Source organism: Pinus tabuliformis, chromosome 3_2, assembly GCF_031772625.1.
Source record: "Pinus tabuliformis cultivar Carrire ecotype Pingquan chromosome 3_2, CPIR1, whole genome shotgun sequence".
NCBI lineage: Eukaryota > Viridiplantae > Streptophyta > Pinopsida > Pinales > Pinaceae > Pinus > Pinus tabuliformis.
Genome location: NC_142302.1, coordinates 500,292,187 through 500,312,056, shown reverse-complemented (window position 1 = coordinate 500,312,056; position 19,870 = coordinate 500,292,187). Strand labels below are relative to the sequence as shown.

Sequence of the window (19,870 nt, the reverse complement as noted above, 5' to 3'; positions counted from 1 at the left end):
TGAAAATGTTGTAAGATTGTTCTATTTTTTCTGCATAATTTTATTTTCAGCCATTGATGACAGCTTAATGAAGATTGATCTAGGCACAGGTATCTTGTCTGATCTTTGGGGTTTGAATGATAGTTTAGATTCTGAAATATAGTGGCAAGTATCTCCATTTGATCGGAGTTTCACTATTGTTTTCTCCCTCTATGTTAATGGTTGATTTTAAGCTGTGTAGGAAATCCCTTTTTCAGATTACCGGGCGTTAGGGGAAGTTCTCGGCTGAACCAGCCAACTCCCGGATTGTGTTTTCTAAAAGAGCCCAGCCAGTTCTTGATCCCGGGCTAATCATTCGAAAAAAAATTTATGAATGCATGCAGGGTTTTCTGAGGCGTCTTACATTAAACTTATACTCTGATAATATTATTGTGGATTATTGACAAATCTGGCTGATTAAGAGTCAAAAGTTGTAGACACTGATCTAGGGTTTTGATTTTGTTTACTGCACATATTATTCTTGGCAATTTTTCATTTCAGGTTTGCAGGGTTTCTGTAGCACCCGAGGGTTTATCAACGCTGCGCAGCTGATTCAAAATTTTAAGAGCCCTGGTGAATCTTAAGAGGGTTTTCCGATCCTTTTTTTGCTGTCTAGGGTTTCATTATTCGCAGGAGGTTTGTTCGTAATTTTTTTATGCTGCCCTGGGCCTGCAATAAGCTCCCCATCAATTTCCCGCACAGGTTTCTTCTTGCACATTATCATCCACAAATTTTTCTTGCAGCTGCCCACTCACTGGCTTTTATCTCTCTCACGCAGCTCTATTCTCCACAGCCATATCATCTCTACACAAACGTTGCAAATCTCCCTCACACAGTTCTCTCTCAGTGTTTTCTCCCACAGCCTTTCACATAGCCGCAACACCTACCCATCGTTGCCAAGACGTTGATTCATTTCCCATCGTGGCAGCTCCTCCCTCTGCGGCTTTCATCGCTGTCTTTATTACCTCTAGCGCTTTCCTCACTACCCTATGCGTGTTCTCCATCGATTCTCATCCTCTCTGCGTATTGCCTTACAACTTTTTCATAGACCCCTGCTCATCGCCAAAGCAGAATCGACCTGCACACATCACTGCTTTCTACCCGGCGATTTTATTCATCGCAAAACAGACCATCAATTTCCCATCGGCAGTTGCAGCTCCTCATACGCTCGCCATCCACTGACCTGCACGCGCAGAAAGCCAAAACTAAAGATGCGTAAGTCTTCACGTAAGCAAAATTCAATTTTTTGGTTAAACGTAAATACGATTTTATTTTTTTTAATCTTCAGATTTTAGTTTCATACAATAAAGAAATAAAAAAGGGCAATTTCGTTTTTTACATAGTTTAGTTTTAGGGTTAGATAAAATTTAATTTTAGCTTTATCGTATATAAATTTTAACTTAGGATTGTGATTTTCTTTGATTTTAGATTTTCTGTTTCAATTTTAGATTTAGTTAATTTTGTTTACATTTATTTTAAATAAAAAATCTCATAAAAAATATAAAAAGGATTAATCTTTAGTTTTTATTTAGTTTAGGTTTAGTTATATTTTTGTTTAGCTTCTTTTTTTTTAATTTTAATTTAGGTTTCATAAAAATTTTAAAATTTTTTGTTTTCATTTAAAAAATATAAAGATTAAAAAATTAAAAATGCCATAAAGGGTTTCTTTTTTAGATTTAAGTTTTAGAATTTATATTGTTTTATAGATTAGGTGTTAGTTTAGATTTAATTAGTTTTGTTTGGTTTGAGTTTTGAGTTCAACAAATAACATTTAAAAAAAATATATATATATATATATAATAAAAAAAATGATAATAAAAAAAATTAAAAAATATTTTGAAAAAGCTTAGCTAAAAATTGAAAAATCATTTTGGTGTCTTTTTGTGGTATTTTTCTATAGCTAAATGCACTTAACTGTTTATTTACAAGTTGGCTATATGAAAGTGGTAACTGATTCAGCATCTAAATTTTATGATCATTTAAAGCATTTAATTTTTCTTTAAAGTTTGATTGCTGGATCATCGTTAAAGCATTGTGAATTTACTAGATATCTTGCATTGTTTGGGTTATTGATGATAAATGTTTGTTTTACATGGTTCATATTTATGCAACATCTAATTATTTAACCATTAACTCCATAAAGCACTGGTCTATTAAGCTCAACAAAATCAATTTAGTGCTTGTTTCTTCGTGTCTCCCAACCCAATTGGTCCCCAATTGGTCATTCATTACCCCATAGGGTCTACCCCCCTTAGCCGCGGGAGACAGGCTTAAACGGAGAGATCGGGGATCAGGGTGACAGCCCCCGGTCTAAGCGTTGTCATGACAATCCGTGCGACAACAGTCCCAAATGGGATATTTTGCTAAATTTGCAGAAATCGAACTCAACCCAAATTTCACCATTAAATTATCATTCATTTAACAGAAGATTGCCATGTAAAATAAAACAAACAAAGCACTGCAATCCAATGACACAATGAACAGGAAAATTCTCAGCTTTTATTATAATGGATAAACTGGGGTTACATGCATATACAACCAAAATAGTTGAGATGAACGTTGGCCTCCAAGATAATCTGTTGCATTGCACCGACCTCCAAAACTGAATTGAACTGCCATTGCTAAGCTCTCCTGTGAATTCTAGATGAATTCACCAAGGGGGAGATGGGTGATCGCCAGTATCCCTAAGAGAAAATTAACAATAAATATTCAAAGCAAAATAGACAAACATGCCATAAAATCAGAACAAACAATCAGACCACGAATTTGCATCGAAAACAACGTTGTATACTCATTTTATTAATTGGAGAGAGGTGTACAACAAGGTGCTAGAAAGAGTGCACCTGGGCTTGCTCTATGCAAGCTAGAAAAAGCCCAAAATGACCCATGAATCACCCTTCTTCAATCTGTTGTAACTCGGCCCAAGTGCTGCATTATAAATGCCTAGAAATGGTGTTGCTGCCTGAAATGATCTGCTGCTAGAGCCCTCTCTGCTGCTCAGAAAATTCCAGGAAATTAACCCTGGACTCTACTCAAGAAACCCAGAATAACCCACGAAGGGTTTGGCCAAAGCTTGACCCCGAAATTTCAACCCTCTTGGGCTTCGTTGGCTCTCCTGCTGGGTAAATTGACCCACCTGAAGATTCTGCTGTTGAATGCTCCAAAAATGTCTGCAAACCCTGTTAGAAGGCTCCCCAAGCCTTCCCTCCTGATTTCCTCCACAAACTCCCCTATCTCCACAACTTCCCAGAGTGCCTCTAGTTATGACTGCGCAGTCCCTGCGTTGCTACAACTCTCCCTGCTGCTGTAACTCAACTTACAGTTGTTGTAACTCGACTCACTACTACTGGTACGAACTGGCCCGAAGTAGAACTCCCTCCTTGGGCTGGCACTTCGATTTGCCTCCAAGGCTGCCCATGTGGGCCCAAATCAAATTTCCCTCACCTATTTCGCATTAATGAGAGCGTACTCTCCATGTGGGCACAAAATCCTTTGTGGTGGCCCCCACACTCTACCAAAGCCACAATCTTTCCATCAAACTCTAATGTTGGGGTGCTTCTCATGCCAAAAATCAAATGTGGGTCCCCTAGGCCCACTTCTCCTAAGTGAAACAATGCAATATGCCAAAATTGACCAAAATTCGATATTCACTTAGTGAAACACTAAGTAGGAATATCACATCGCCCAATCTCACTAAATCACCTAAGGGTTTCCGTCTTGGGGCTACTAAGGAAGTAAAGAACCGAGTTCTCAACTTCTCATACAACAAGAAATATCAAATCCAAGATGTCCTTCAATTGCCTCCTCCTGCTCCTCTTTTATAGATCTGATGGACCCCTCTAGAACCTCCTAATTTATTATTATTTAATCATGGAGCACTTTTCCTTCTTTTATTTTAATTAAATATTCTTTTTAATGCGAGAAAACGGTAAATTGGCCTCCATGTCTCCTCAAGTCACTGAAACTCACATCTAACCATCCCATCCTGTAGATCTTCTTGTTTTGGTTCCAACGAGCTATTACACTAAGGTGTTCTGTCAAGTATTCCTCCCAAAATGCCACCTTAAGCATAATTAATTGAGCCAGACCCAATAATAACTCTGTTTTTTGGAAGTTGTTAGAATGCACCAGAATGAAAGGAAAATTGTGCGGATTATGGAATATACCAAGCGAATTCCATCAGACCTCATAGAAACTCCTCAAAACACCTCCAAAAGACCTTGGTCCCGCCGATGACACCAACCTGCACCTATGACCTATCTGCCCCCAACTCTGAAAGTCCATCCTAACCATGTCATAAGGAACACCAAAAAAAGGAACATTACAAATCCTCCCGCCCCAAGATTGCTTGTCCTCAAGCAATCCAAACTTGTGGACCAATCTGGTGGCCCAATGCAACTGATATCCAATGCCCAGATCCCATACAAACCACTGGGTGATACCATGCCTTCATGCCACCCAACCATTAACGGATCCCTTAATCTTGGGATCCCAGACTAAACTCTGACTCATCATGCCATCCACAAATCCCCCTGGATCCCAATGCCACCATGGCCAATCATCAACACCCATATCCCATGGCTCCAACTGTGCCTCGTCTCTGGCTATAGTCGTTGCGCCATCAATTGAATACCAACTCATCACTTATGTCCAATCCAACCCCTGACACAAACCAATGTCGATCCTGCTCCGCTGATGTTGGGTTGGAATGCTGAAGAGTTGTCGACCTGCATCCCACTACCATCTAACACATGCAGTATCTCTCACAACAGGATTCTTGCAGCATTATGTCCCTGACTAGAATAATCACTGCGTCAGAAGGGTACCAACTCATGATCTCCTGTTGATCCAGCTCGTGAGAATAATGGACACTTGTGTATAGAACAAATCTGCTAGGTGGATGTTGGTCCATGCTCAACTCTTGTCTCTCCAATCGATCAATCAACATGGAAAACTTTACCCTTCTCTCTCGAAAGGATAAACGTGGGCAAATGGTGTCACAATCCTTATATGTGTACTCCTCGAGAGGGTTGCTGCCAATATATAATACAACCCTGTTGATTGCCACTACACCTATTTACACCTCATCAATGGGTAGACCCATAGATGGATGCACCACCATCTCTAGGATATCCCCACTCATCTGACTAGAATCTTTGTGCTCCTCTATTCTACCAATCTCTTGCAAAGCTGCCCTGTTAGGCTCTAGCACCTACTGATGACAAATGTCGACAACCTCGTTGGCTCCCTGTGCATCTGTCTGCTCCTCGCCAGTGGCTAGCTCAAAGGACAACTGCTTATCCTCCTTCATCATGGGCTCAACATGAACCTCCAACTGGCTCACACCCAAAGGCTCATCATGCATATCATCTTCCTGAGCTGACTCATGCTCCCCCATATGTTACTCCTATTGAACCATCACTGGTGACTCATGATCCCGAATGTCTCCCATAGGATCCACTGACGGCTCACCATACAAACTAGAATATAGAACTGGCATGCTATCAACAACTCCATATGACTATAAGAACTGTGAATTATTTTAATAACTTTTCCTTATGAACAGAATAAGAAAGGAATAGATGCAGAGACAGTAAAGTTTTCGAAATTACAGATCATGATCCTGTAATAAAATTTCCTAAATTTTACAAATTTAGTTAACAGAACCAATGAAAGTACTTACCTGTAGCCTTACGGTTGATGAAGCCTCAACTGCTCCTGCTTCAGTTACCAAAAGACCGAAACCACCCAACCAAACTGAGCAAAACCTTGCTACTCAGTCCAGTAAACTTCTCAAGCGAAGCAGACTGTTTCCCCCGTGCCCAGAAACCTCAGAACAAGTCAGGTCTTCCTGATCATAAACAGACTCTGTCTATCAGTTTTTCTCCTCCTCCTTCTTATAAATTTCCATTACCGACATCCCCCATCATCGTGTCGATTTTTATAAATCAAATCTGATTTGATTTTATCTACATATCTAAATTTTGAATTAAAGTTTTTTTTTTAATTTAATTAATTTTATTTAATTTTCATAAATATTACTTTACTATAAGTGGGTCATTACATACATCCCTCCTTTTGAAAACTTCGTCCTGAAGTTAGGGTTTATAAAATATATTAATGATTATTATGAGTATATAGGTATTTATAGTACACGTTGAATTTGTTTTCTTTATTATTTTTAATATTTTACAACTATAATATCCATGTTCTGTCTCAGTCGATTTTCAGCTATTCTATAATCATCCTATCCTTCCTAATCTCTTCCACTCCCATCCTATCCATCCTCTACTGGAGTATGTCATGGCGTCAGTTATACTGACCTAACCATTCATAAACTCCAAGGATGACAGCGGCGGCCATACCGACCTGATCCTTAGTAGGCATCCGGCAGTCATCATCACACGTCTAGGGGAGCGTGACTCGCACAGTCCTCCCATGACTCCAGGTTTTGGAGGATAAACGGTGGGCAACACCTCCACCCCTCCCGGTAGCATTAGGGTTAACACCCTATCATGGAATCTCTTTGAGCCTTAATTGTTCTGAGGTTTCTGTCATCACATGGTCATTTTGGTAACAGATATTATCTGCAGTCATAAACTTTTGTCCATGCATTTGTAAAGTGTGCATTAACATATTCAAAAACAAATAGCTTATGTATAATTCACACATGTCAATTACAGTATAACATACTTTGCCATATTCTATTCATGTCATTGACTTTCATATTAAAATGTAATTATCGTTTGATTTCTATCTTATCAATCATAATGATACGCATAAATAAAACACAATTATAATATCTTAATTCCCATCAAAAGCAAAACCACTTAAATATTTTAAACTTTACTTTGATAACTATAATTTAGTAAGATTAATAACATATTCCGTTTTGGTATCCATGTACTAGCGGAATTTAACAGATACTATGTCATAAAAGTTCATGTTTATATATGGTCATTCAAAATGGTTTTGAGTCTCTGATTTACAGTAAAGTAAACATATACAAGACATAGTTTAGAGTTCTTCAAAATTGACACAGATTGGGGTATTTTTGACATATGTTCTCTGTATCTTCCCAAGTAGCCGATCCAGAACTATACTTGTCCCACTGGACTTTAACTTGGTCTACCAGACAATTCCTGAGTTGTCGAACCCTACGTTCCAGTATACGTAATGGTTCGACCGATATGATTCCTTCGTCCGATACCTGCAGTTCCTTCCATTGAAGGTTATGAGATTGATCAGCTATATAATGTCTTAATACAGATACATGAAATACATTATGAACTTTATGCAAGTGAGGTGGCAGTGCAAGACGATAGGCGACAGGTCCAACTCTTTCTATGACTTTAAATGGTCCAATAAATCGGGGTGACAACTTTGTCCCTTTTCCGAATCGAATAGTGCTTTTATTCGGTTTGATGCGGATGAAAACCTGATCCCCTACTTCATACTTCCTATCAGTTCTGTGAGCATCAACATAACTCTTTTGTCTATCCTGTGCTTCTTTTAATCGTTGCCTAATTTGTTTTACCTGCTCCTCCATTTCTTGGATTAATTCTGGTCCTACTATCACCCGATCTTCTAATTTGTCCCAACTTAATGGTGTTCTGCAAGGTCTGCCATATAATGCTTCGAATGGAGGCATTCCGATTGAGTTGTGATAACTCTTATTGTATGCAAATCCGAATAAGGATAAGTACTTTTCCCAGTGTGATCGTTGATCCATAACATACATTCTCAACATATCTTCAAGTACTTGATTTACCCTTTCTGTTTGCCCATTAGTTTCAGGATGATAAGCTGTACTTAAATTTAATTGAGTTCCTAAGGCTGACTACATGCAAGTCCAGAATCTTGAAGTGAATCGAGAATCTCTGTCTGATATAATCTTCTTAGGTACTCCATGAAATCTGATAATTTCATTTATGAATACTCGAGCTACGTCAGTAACGTCATAAGTATCTCTTACGGGAATGAAATGGGCACTTTTCGTTAATTTATCCACTACTACCAAAATGGCATTGTGTCTTTGATAAGTAAGAGGTAGCCCAGTGATAAAATCCATAGAAATAATTTCCCATTTGGTCATAGGAATGTAGTGAGGTTGTAAAAGACTTGCTGGATGACAATGATCTGCTTTTACTTGCTGACATTTCAAACATCTTGCAACGAATTGAACGATATCACGTTTCATGCCTGGCTAGAAGAAGAGTTTCTTGGTATCTGCATACATTTTCTTTACCCCAAGATGTGCACAATACACTGCTCTGTGGGCTTCTTTAAGGATAGTGTCTCGAAGATCCGTATTATCCGAAATATACATCCTTCCATGGAGTCGTAAGATTCCCTCATCTTCTAGTTCATATCCTTCAAATTTAGATCCTTTTGGCATTTTACTCTCAAGACTAGATCTTACCTTTAAATACCAGCTATCTTTTATGAGATATTCTAGTACTTGTTTCCTTAAGTCTACTTTGATAGGTATGAGAGAGAATATCCGAGGTCTTCTACTTAAAGCATCTGGTACTACATTTTCCTTTCCCCTAATCAATGATATCCCAAAGTCATATTCACTTAGGAATTCACTCCATCGTCTTTGTCTAGCATTTAAGTCTCCTTGGGTGAACAAATATTGTAGGCTTTGATGGTCACTTTTAAGTGTAAAACTTCATCCACTAGATAATGTCTCCAGATCTTTAGAGCTAGTACCACGGTGGCTAATTCTAAATCGTGAGTAGCATAGAGTTCTTCATGAGGTTTTAACTTTTTGGAGGCATATGCTATTACTCCTCTATCCTGCATCAATACTGCACCTAGCCCTTGTTTGGATGCATCAGTACATACCGTAAAATCTTTGTCCATATCAGGGACTCTTAAGATTGGTGCACTGGTCAGTAGTCCTTTGAGTTCAGAGAATGCTTTATTACATTCCTCTGTCCATTCATACTTAACACCATTACGCTGAAGGGTTGTAATCGGCTTTGCAATTTTGGAGAATCACAAATCTTCGGTAGTAACCAGCTAAACCCATAAAGCTTCGTACTTCATCTGCGTTTTTCGGTATTGGCCATTCCATGATTGCTTTTCCCTTCTCAGGGTCTACTGAAATCCCTTCACCTGATATGATATGACCTAAGTAATGAATCTTTTCCTGAAAGACCGAACATTTGGATAATTTTCCATATAACTGATGTTTTCTGAGGCAGGACAATACTATCCATAAATGATCTTCATGCTCTTTCTCATTCTTGGAATAGATGAGTATATCATCTAAAAAGACTTGTACAAATTGATCAAGATATTTGCGGAAAACACTGTTCATAAGATTCATGAATACTGCTGGTGCATTTGTTAATCCAAATGGTACCACAGTAAATTCATAATGTCCAAAACGTGTCAGGAATACAGTCTTAGAAATATCGCTTTCAGAAATCCTTAGCTGATAATAGCCTGATTGAAGATCAATTTTTGAAAAGACAGCGGTTCCTTTTATTTGATCGAAAAGATCATCAATTCGAGGCATAGGATATCGATTCTTTATTGTAGCTCGATTTAAGTCTCGATAATCTATGCATAATCTTAAGGATCCATCTTTTTTTTGACAAAAATTACAGGAGCACCCCAAGGTGATATACTGGGTCGAATATGTCTTATATCCAATAGTTCCTTCAATTGAATTTGTAATTCTTGAAGTTTTGGAGTTGTCATTCTATAAGGTGTTTTAGAAATTGGTTGAGTACCAAGTTTCAATTCAATAGTGAGATCTAGCTCTCTTACAGGGGGTAATCCTTGTAGTTCCTTTGGAAATACATCCGGAAATTCGGCTAACACCGGATATTGTTCTAAGGATGGTCCTTTTTCTTTACTTACTTCTTGAATTACATATGCCTCACAACCTTTTCTTAAGCAGTGCTTCATTTTCATTGCTAATATGTAGCGTAAAGATATTTTTCTCTTGATTCTTTGAATTTGAATCGCTTCTCCTTCATCATTTATATCTAGAATTCTTTTCCCATAACAGTCTACCCAAGCTTGATGAGTTTCTAACCAATCCATACCTATGGCAAGATCATAAGTTCCTAAGGCTGTGACGTAAACTCTCAATTTAATCGAACAGACCCCTAGGTCAATTTTTCATTGGTCCACACTTAAGTCTACGGATTGGAGGTCTCCTGAGGCCATTTCTACATGTCTGAAATCATTTTGTCTGCGAGCTGCCAACCCACATTTTTTTAATGCATATGACGAAATGAAACTATCTATGGCACCAGTATCAAATAAGATTTTGATTTTTATATCATTAATAATACTTGAAGATTCCACTACAGTGGATTGATGTGTTGCTTGATCGTTGTTGACTAGCGCATGAATTCTATGATTGCCTTGGTTATTTGATATTGGTTCCTTTCCAGTCCTAAGCACTATACTTGATGAAGCTTCTGGACAATCACGTTGAAAATGTGGTCCTCCACATCCCCAACATATAACCTGAGTTGGTCCTCTTGAATCAGGACGTGAATTTCTAGATAAAGAGCTTCGTCCTCTCATGTTGCTTCCTCTCGAATTTCTTCCTCTATTAGTAGTGCCACGAGATCTCCATGGACTAGTGTTTGATGATTCAGTGGCTATAGTATTAACTGCCATGGGAGCTCTTGTTCCTACATTTCTTGAGGCAAATCTATTACCATAAGGTGGCCTTGAGTTACCTCCCCTGAAGAAATTTCGGGGAATCTTTCCTGGAAATCCTGATTGTACAGGTTCTGCTGGCCCTACATCCTTTTTGCTTCCTAGATGTTCTTCTGCATAACGGCCACATTCTACTGCCTCCGCTACTGATGAGGGTTTCCACATGCTCACCAAGGCCCTGATGCGAGGATTTAACCCAAATATGAAGCGTTCAGCCTGACGTTCATCAGAATCCAAGTACTGAATGTATTTTACAAGCTCCATAAACCTTATCTCGTATTCCTCCACTGTTTTATTACCTTGAACTAATGTATGAAAGGTTGCGGCTTGTTGTTGTTGAAATTATGGAGGTAAATACTTTGCGCGGAATTTTTCCTCAAATAATTCCCAAGGGACATTATCCTTCATGAGGTGTAGTTGTTTTTCCAACTTTCCCCATCAAATCAAAGCACTTTCTTTTAATTGAAATACAGCAATTTTTGTTTTTGCAGAAGAAGAGTATTCTCTTAATTTAAAACATCCGTTCATTCCTTCCAACCATGCCTCAGCACATTCTGCGGCTCGACCTCCTGAAAATTCTGGGAGTTTAATTTTCTGAAGCTCCCTAGAAATATCATCCTTTGATCTTTTATAGTTAAATTTCTTTGGTTCAGCTGAACTGGTTGCTAAGGGTTGAAATTCTTCTTTGGTTTTAGCCATGGTTGACTCTCTTAATGTTTCCAATAAGGCTTCCAATGAGTTCATTATCACGGTCAACTCCGGTGCTGGGGCGATTAGTGTTGATGATGGTATCGATGGAGACGATAATGATGGTGACGAAGATGGTGATGATGACAGTGGTGGCATTAATGATGGTAATGTTGCCCGATCACGTCGTCGTTGCTCATATGTCTTTACCATTGTAATGTTTCCTGCATACATAATAAAATTTTATAAAAATTTGAGGTATACATTCGGATTTAACATATCATCTTTGCAATTTCACATTTATAAACGAGCATAGCTTTTTTGCTTTTTTTATCTGTTAGGCAGATCTTACTAGTACCAAGATCAAGGAGGGTGGTCTCGCGACCTCCTTGTCCTAATGCAAGGTATTCTATCCTAATGCGTAACAATACTTATTTTAATGCATGGATCTTGAAATTTTTTTATTTTTTTCAGTGAAATTAATTGAATGTCTAAATTAAAAGCCTCTACATAAAATATGGCCGAATTTACTTCTTCTAGGCAAATATTTTTTTTTTTTTTCGATGTGGTTCACGGGGCACCGGAGGTGGGCCGCTACGTCCACGTAGACAGGCACGGCCATCAGGCCTACCCCCGAGGGCGTCGAGGAGATTTGACCCCGTGACCTCTCAAACCGGGAGAGTACTATCAACGGGAACTCGACCATTTGAGCTATCCCTCGGGGGCTCTTCTAGGCAAATATTATTATTATTATTATTATTATTATTATATTTTTATTTTTTATTTTTTATTTTTTTGTTAGATATACTACCAAAATTTAATATTTTTATTTCATAAAATCAAATTTAAAAAATAAATAAATAAAAATATTTATAAAACTATTATTAAGATCTAATATTTTAAATATGAAAAGAGATATGGTATATAAATCAAGGATTATCTATAGTAGCAACTATATTGATATATTAGGAAAATTCGCAGTGGGATAAGCTAATCATAAAAATACTTCCGACTTAATAGTCGCTGAGCTTGCTTAAACGTACCTTTGTATTTTATAGTTCACAAGTGGAGAAATTTCAGTGAACAGATTTTATTTTTTTTAATACTCCTTACGGATGGGAGTTAGAGCAGATGTAAGAACTGTGAATTATTTTAATAACTTTTCCTTATGAACAGAATAAGAAAAGAATAGATGCAGAGACAGTAAAGTTTTCGAAATTACAGATCATGATCCTGTAATAAAATTTCCTAAATTTTACAAATTTAATTAACAGAACCAATGAAAGTACTTACCTGTAGTCTTACGGTCAATGAAGCCTCAACTGCTCCTGCTTCAGTTACCAAAAGACCGAAACCACCCAGCCAAACTGAGCAAAACCTTGCTACTCAGTCCAGTAAACTTTTCAAGCGAAGCAGATTGTTTCCCCCGTGCCCAGAAACCTCAGAACAAGTCAGGTCTTCCTGATCATAAACAGACTTTGTCTATCAGTTTTTCTCCTCCTCCTTATAAATTTCCATCACTGGCATCCTCCATCATCGTGTCTCAATTATGATACGTGTCGATTTTTATAAATCAATCTGATTTGATTTTATCTACATATCTTAATTTTGAATTAAAGTTTATTTTTTTAATTTTTTATCTAATTAATTTTATTTAATTTTCATAAATATTACTTTACTATAAGTGGGTCATTACAATGACTGCTCATGCTCCCCAAAGGCATCCTCGTATGACCCCACAAACTCATCCAAAGAAGAGTCCTCATCCTGAAAGACAGAAGGAATATCTTCCTACTCTACCTCTGCCATCTCCTCTGCATCTCTCAAGCATGAGTGGTCAGGTCCCCAAGGTTCTTTGCAGATGAAGCAAAGACCCCTCCTCCTTAACTCATTCTTGCTACATGGTCCACCAATCCTGAGCAACTCCTCCCTGGTCATCTGTCTTCTGAACAACACAATGTTCTACTCAACCAACCTTTCAGCTAGTTCATAAGCAACAGGTGAAATTGATTGTTCCTTCCTCCAAATGGCCAACAACTCAAATTGCATCTTCTTGCAAATGGCATCACGGTCTCCCATAACAGGTTTCCTATTCTTCTGATCAATGTCCATAGTACAAATCTCACCCAGAATGAACACATAAATGGGTTTCTATTTAATATAGATTGCTCAGAATTTGAATCTTCCTACCAATGGAAATTACAGGCCCCGATGTAAGAATGATCTCATTCTGGCAAACTGTAATTCGGGGCAACACTTAAATTTGGCCAATTAATTTTCTTTCCCTTTCAATAGTTTTGGCCGAATATTATTTTAACATGGCCCTTTTAGAACATAATTTGGCCCTTCAACAAGTTGATGGCGGCTTTCATAAAATTCAATGTGGCTTGATCATTGGCTTCCTTGCAACATTGGCCAATCGTCGAATTTTATTAAGCCTTCGACAGTAATAGTTGCAACTGAAAACTGAAAACCTGTAGGCTAAGCCAAGATCGATGCTCTAATACCACTGTAATGTCCCAAACAGGATATTTTGCTAAATTTGCAACAATCAAACTCAACCCAAATTTCACCATTAAATTATCATTCATTTAACAGAAGATTTCCATGTAAAATAAAAACAAACAAAGCATTGTAATTCAATGACACAATAAACAGGAAAATTCTCAGCTTTTATTACAATAGATAAACTGGGGTTACATGCATATACAACCAAAATAATTGAGATGAACATTGGCCTCCAAGATAATCTATTGCACTGCACCAGCCTCCAAAACTAAACTGAACTGCCACTGCTAAGCTCTCTTGTGAATTCTGGATGAATTCACCAAGAGGAGATGGGTGATTGCCCAATCTCACTAAATCACCCAAGGGTTTCCATCCTGGGGCTACCAAGGAAGTAGAGAACCGAGTTCTCAACCTCTCATACAAGAAGAAATATCAAAAATCCAAATTGTCCTCCAATGACCTCCTCCTCTTTTATAGATCTGATGGACCCCTCTAGAACCTCCTATTTTATTATTATTTAATCATGGAGCACTTTTCCCTCTTTTATTTTAATTAAAATATTCTTTTTAATGCGGGAAAAGGGTAAATTGGCCTCCATGTCTCATTAGGTCATTGAAGCTCAAATCTAACCATCCCATCTTGTAGATCTTCTCGTTCTGGTTCCACCAAGCTATTACACTAAGGTGTTCTGTCAAGTATTCCTCCCGAAATGCCACCTTAAGCGTAATTAATTGAGTCAGGCCCAATAATAACTCTGTTTTTTGAAAGTTGTCGGAATGCACCAAAACAAAAGGCAAATTGTGTGGATGATGGAATATACCAAGCAAATGCCATCGGACCTCATAGAAACTCCTCAAAACCCCTCCAAAAGCCCCTAGGCCCGCTGATGACACCAACCTGCACCTGTGACCTGTCTACCCCCAACTCTGAAAGTCCATCCTAACCATGTCATAAGGAACACCAGAAAAAGGAACATTAAAATCTCTCCACAGGATCAAAGCACAATGCTAACAAGACCAATGATTTATAGACACCTTCATCATTGTCTCTCGAGGAACATACCCCACTCGGGTGTTCACAGGGTATGTCCTTCCAGGACTATTCTTATCTTGGATTCCCAATCCTCAAAGAATATCGGTCCTTTACGACTACTCTTATCTTGGATGCCCTACCACATCCTCAAAAGAGTATCGGAGCCAAATGCTTACCCAATCCTCCATTCTTTCTTCCCAAGTGACGATAAGAATGATGTGTTTATTTCTCCCTCTCAATTAGGGAGGATATACCCACTCCACTGAAGGAATGTACCCATTCCTATAAAAGGAATGTACCCAAGCTCCCACTTTAACCAGGGACTTGTCCAAGCTCCCTCTTAGTTTAGGGACTTGCCTCCAAGTTTCTTCTTAATTAGAAACTTACTTCCACGCTCCATCTTGACTAGGAACTTGTTTCTAGCAGCATCTATTTCCTCATTCGTGCAGATCATGGAATTTTCAGTTGCTTGTAGCACTCCTCCATTCGATGTCATGAATTTTATTTTTATTGTGGAGCCTTTATCTTTGGGACTTCTATGTAGGGCATCAGCCATCCCTCACTTTCCTTCTTGAATTAGGGCAATCATGTCATCCTTCTTTTCATCGAAGAGTGATCCATCGGACCATATCTAGTTTCTCCTCATAAACCTACCTTTTCCACATCATGTATCCTTCAAGATCTTCCATCCTTCCATATGAGTATCAGTTTTAGATGAGATCCACACTTCTCTTTAGAGAGCCCTATATTAGCCCATCCAAATATTATTCAAAAATCAGAAATGGACATCAAATCAAAAATTACCTTTTATGACGAAACTTCATCATGACATCTGCTTGTTGTAACATCAACATCTTGCCCACATATATATTGACACATCTCCAAGATATTCATTGGTCAAGGGTCTTCTTTCTTTTCACACTTTTTCAATATCTTTCCCATGAAGTCATCATAGTCAACTCTTCTAGTCATTGGATGTTGATTGCCTTCTCCATATTTGTATCTTTCACGATCTCTTCTTTTTTTATTCACATATTACTTCCCGGGAACTCCTAATCATAGTTCCTTCATCTTTTTCAACCACCTCATATTTCATATGAGGACATATTATGTTGATTTCATCGTTAATATGTGAACCATGCCTTCAATGCTTCCATCCAACAGAAGAGAGCCCTTTCTCTCGATCATACTTATGAGGCAGAGTATAGATCCCAGTTATCTGCAACTATATGATGACATGACCTAACTTATCAAACATATGCATACATACCTCTTTTCTTCGTTTGGTCATATAAACTTCCTTAAGCAGCTCCCATTCCTTGATTGAGAGTGTTTCAATCATCTTTGACATGTTGCATTCCTTTGTCATCATACCATCATTCTTCCAAATAGTGAATGCCATCCAAGATGGTATTCTTGGCGAGACACTTGCTTCTTCCAAGAGACGAACCTTCTAATGAAGTTTCCAATGGAGGATCTTGATTCTCCTCATTTTGCAAATGCTCGTTTTCAATGATGTATGATGAGTTCTATACTAGATGACTTCCTTCTACCCATAAGTGTTACTTATGCTTCTAATGAGGTTACCAAGAGCATCTTTCTTCTAATGATGATTGTTTACTTTAGCTTCTTATGATGATGTTTTTTGAGCTCTTGCTTCAGTCGTATGCTCCTATGATGCCATCTCCTAAAATGATGCATCATATCATGCTTCTAATGATTCCTAACATGATCCCCATATTTTACAAGAACAGAAAGAAAAAAAACTCGGTGGAGAAGACTTATCTCAATCATAGTAGAGATCTTTTACTTCTTCCTACTTGGATTTCTTCTTTTCAACTTCTTCCACTTCTTTGATGACATGGGCTTCTTCTCTTCCTCTTTTGTTATTGTTCTTCTTGAGTTTAGGACAATCTCTCTTGTAGTGCCCATATTCTTAACATCCATAGCATTGAACCTTTGCCATATTCTTCTACCTTTTCTCAAGACCAAATTTCCCAAACTTTCCTTTCCTCTTTGCCATGGCAGTATATGCTTGAGTCTGTTTGTTTGATCCTACATTAGTTTTTGCCTTTAATCTGGTTTCTTCAATTTTGTATAGTGACCATAGATCATTGAATGCAGTGGCTTACTTCTTCCCATAGATGCTTGATGTAAAGTTACCCCATTCTTCAGGTAGTGCATTGAGCACTATAGTAGTCATTTCCTTGTCAGACATTATCTCTCCCAACTCTTGTAGTCGGTCCCTTATTTCAAACACCCTCATAAAGTATTAGGCTATTCCTTCTTCTTTTGATATCTTCATCTTGTAGAGTTATTGTCTTAACGATAATACTTCTCCTATAGTGCTTACGAAGAACAATTCTACAAGTTCGTCATATATTTATTTTGACTAATTTTGATACATAGGGTATGAGGGGATCTTTAATGGATTCTATGAGAATCCTTTGAGCCCTTACTTCCCCTTTCATGTATTTTGCAGGAGCTTGAGCTTCTTCCTATGGAGGTTTAGTGAATGAGCCCTTAACATGATTCACGGATTCATTTTCTATGAGGATCAAATTTGTCTTCTTCTTCATTCAAGAAAGTTTGATGCCCCAACAAACTTGTTGCTCTCTTTGCAAAAAGACATTTTCATAGATTCAGATGTGGACGTAAAGATACTTACTTGAGAAGATGTTCTTTCGATGACAATATCTTCAATTTGTTACCTTCTTGATTTTTGATGATGACAACAATGATAGAAGATACCTTCAAAAGTGATCCTACAAAGATAGGGAGATCACCTTGGCTCCTTGATGATGATGACAACGCCTTCTCCTGCTTCCCTTGTAAAGTTCAAGATGCTTCAAAGTCCTTCCTTTCATAGAGGTGTTTAAAGTCTTTTCTCTGATGATTTAGCGAGGTTTCCAACAATTCTTTTAAGTGTAGGATCCTTCTTTGACCGAACTAGGGTTTGTAGGTCTGCTTCTATTGACTTCCTTCAAGATTATGTAATCCTTGCCCTTGAAATGCCTTGGAGATGAGAGGATTTTTCTTGATGATTTGATGCCTTTGATTATCTTCTAGAACTTTGTTCCTTGGATGTCCTTTGTTGAGTTGTCCTTCCTTAAATTATCACCTTAGCTTTGATACCATGTTGAGAAATCTAGGGGCAGCAAGTGTAGGTGATTTCTCTTACTTGATAGGTGTACGTAATCTATCCTATTGCGAAAGGCTAGTAGATCTCCCTTATGGCTTAGGAAACATAACATCACTTGCTGAATTAGATTTGAAGAGATGCGGCCAACTAAGAAGTATTCCAAAAAGCATTGGATAGCTAAATTCATTGGCCTCGCCAGTGTATATGTCAAGTTGTTCCAGTTTAAAAGAACTACCTAATGGGTTTTGCAACCTCTCCTTTATCAGAGATCTTTAATTGGCCAGGTGTATCAATTTAGAGTAGCTTCTTGATAGGTTTGGGGAATTAGTAAATTTAAGAAGGTTGGTTTTAAGAAAGTGCAAAAACCTTGAGGATTTGTGTAACGACTTCCACTGCCTCGACTCGTTCGAAATTCTAGACTTGGGTTGGTGCCTCCCTGAATGTTTTCATTCTCTTGCCTCATTGCAAGTATTACATCTAGTTGACTTCCCTTTGTTGGACGGGAAAGAGATGAACAAGGTGGTGAAGATAAAAACATTACATGTGGTTGACATCCAGGAAAGCAAAATGTTGGTGAAGAGATGGGGAGAAATTCAAAGATAAGGCAATCCATTACGGTCTTTTACAGTGTTGACAGAATAGGAATTGTCCAAGGACCAGAAGGCGACTCTAGAAAAGAAGTTGCTATTAGAAATCGACAGCCTTCTCAATAATGGAGAAGGAGAGTCATTCCATCCATTAGACCATCCTTGTGCAGATTCCCTCTTTCTTGTCATCTTTGATTACCATGATGATTTGATTATGATTTCCCATAGCCTTTATTTGAAGAAACGATACATGAAATACAAACAAAATTTGAAATAATTTATATGAGCGACAATTTTAATGAGTTTCCTTAGAAAGTCAACAGTAAAATTGTGGGCCATAGGGAGCGAGACTTTCGCACTGCTAATGTGTTCCCGAAACTGTACTCTATGTCAGATGTTGCAGATCAAGAGTGGCAAGGAGTAGATGTTGCAAATCAAGATGGAAACACTTATCATTAGATCAGAATGAAGATAGCGGGAGACGAGAAGGATGTTGATTATCATTTGTGGAGAAGTCCCATCATTATATTGTCATACAGAAGTCTATGTTTGACCTTACTAACATCCCCCATCTGGACCACTGTGGAGAAGCAAAGCCCAAAATCTCTAGCCATGGCAATAGATAGCTCAGATACCCAGACCGTGGCAATCGTGGAGAAGTGGAAAAAGGCTTTTGACAAGGTTTTTGGGGCCATAGTTGATATTCAAATCACTGTCACTCGGACTTTTGATACAGAAGTTGTAGGAAGTGGCAATGCCACCGGCTTCATCATAGATAAAAGACATGGTATTATTCTCACCAACAAGGATGTCATTCGGCCTGGCCCTATTGTTTCCCAAGCTACATTCCTCAATGGCGAGGATATTCTAGCCTATCCTCTTTATCGTGATCCTATTCATGATTTTGGGTTTTTCCGTTTCAATCCAGCAGCGCTTCAGTTTATTAAATGTGAGGAAATCCTTCTTGCACCCAAAGTTGTTGCTGTTGGATTGGAGATCAGGTGGTGGGAAATGACAATTGCAAGAAGCTTTCAGTGATATAGGGGACCCTAGACCGATTGGATATAAATGCCTGTGCCTATCAAGACGATGGATACAATGCAATGTTCCACCAAGACTCCAGGACAAGGAGACGTGGGTGCGGGGAGACACACAAGGGGGACGTGTGGGAGTACCCTCAAATTTTAGGGAAATTTGGGGGGGC

General features: G+C 38.3%; 1 protein-coding gene across 3 annotated transcripts in view; it reads right to left on the bottom strand.

Annotated features, from left to right (window-relative positions):
* LOC149181477 (RAD3-like DNA-binding helicase protein) overlaps positions 1-19,870 on the bottom strand; it is a 371,454-nt gene that overhangs the window by 215,384 nt on the left and 136,200 nt on the right. The window lies entirely within an intron of this gene.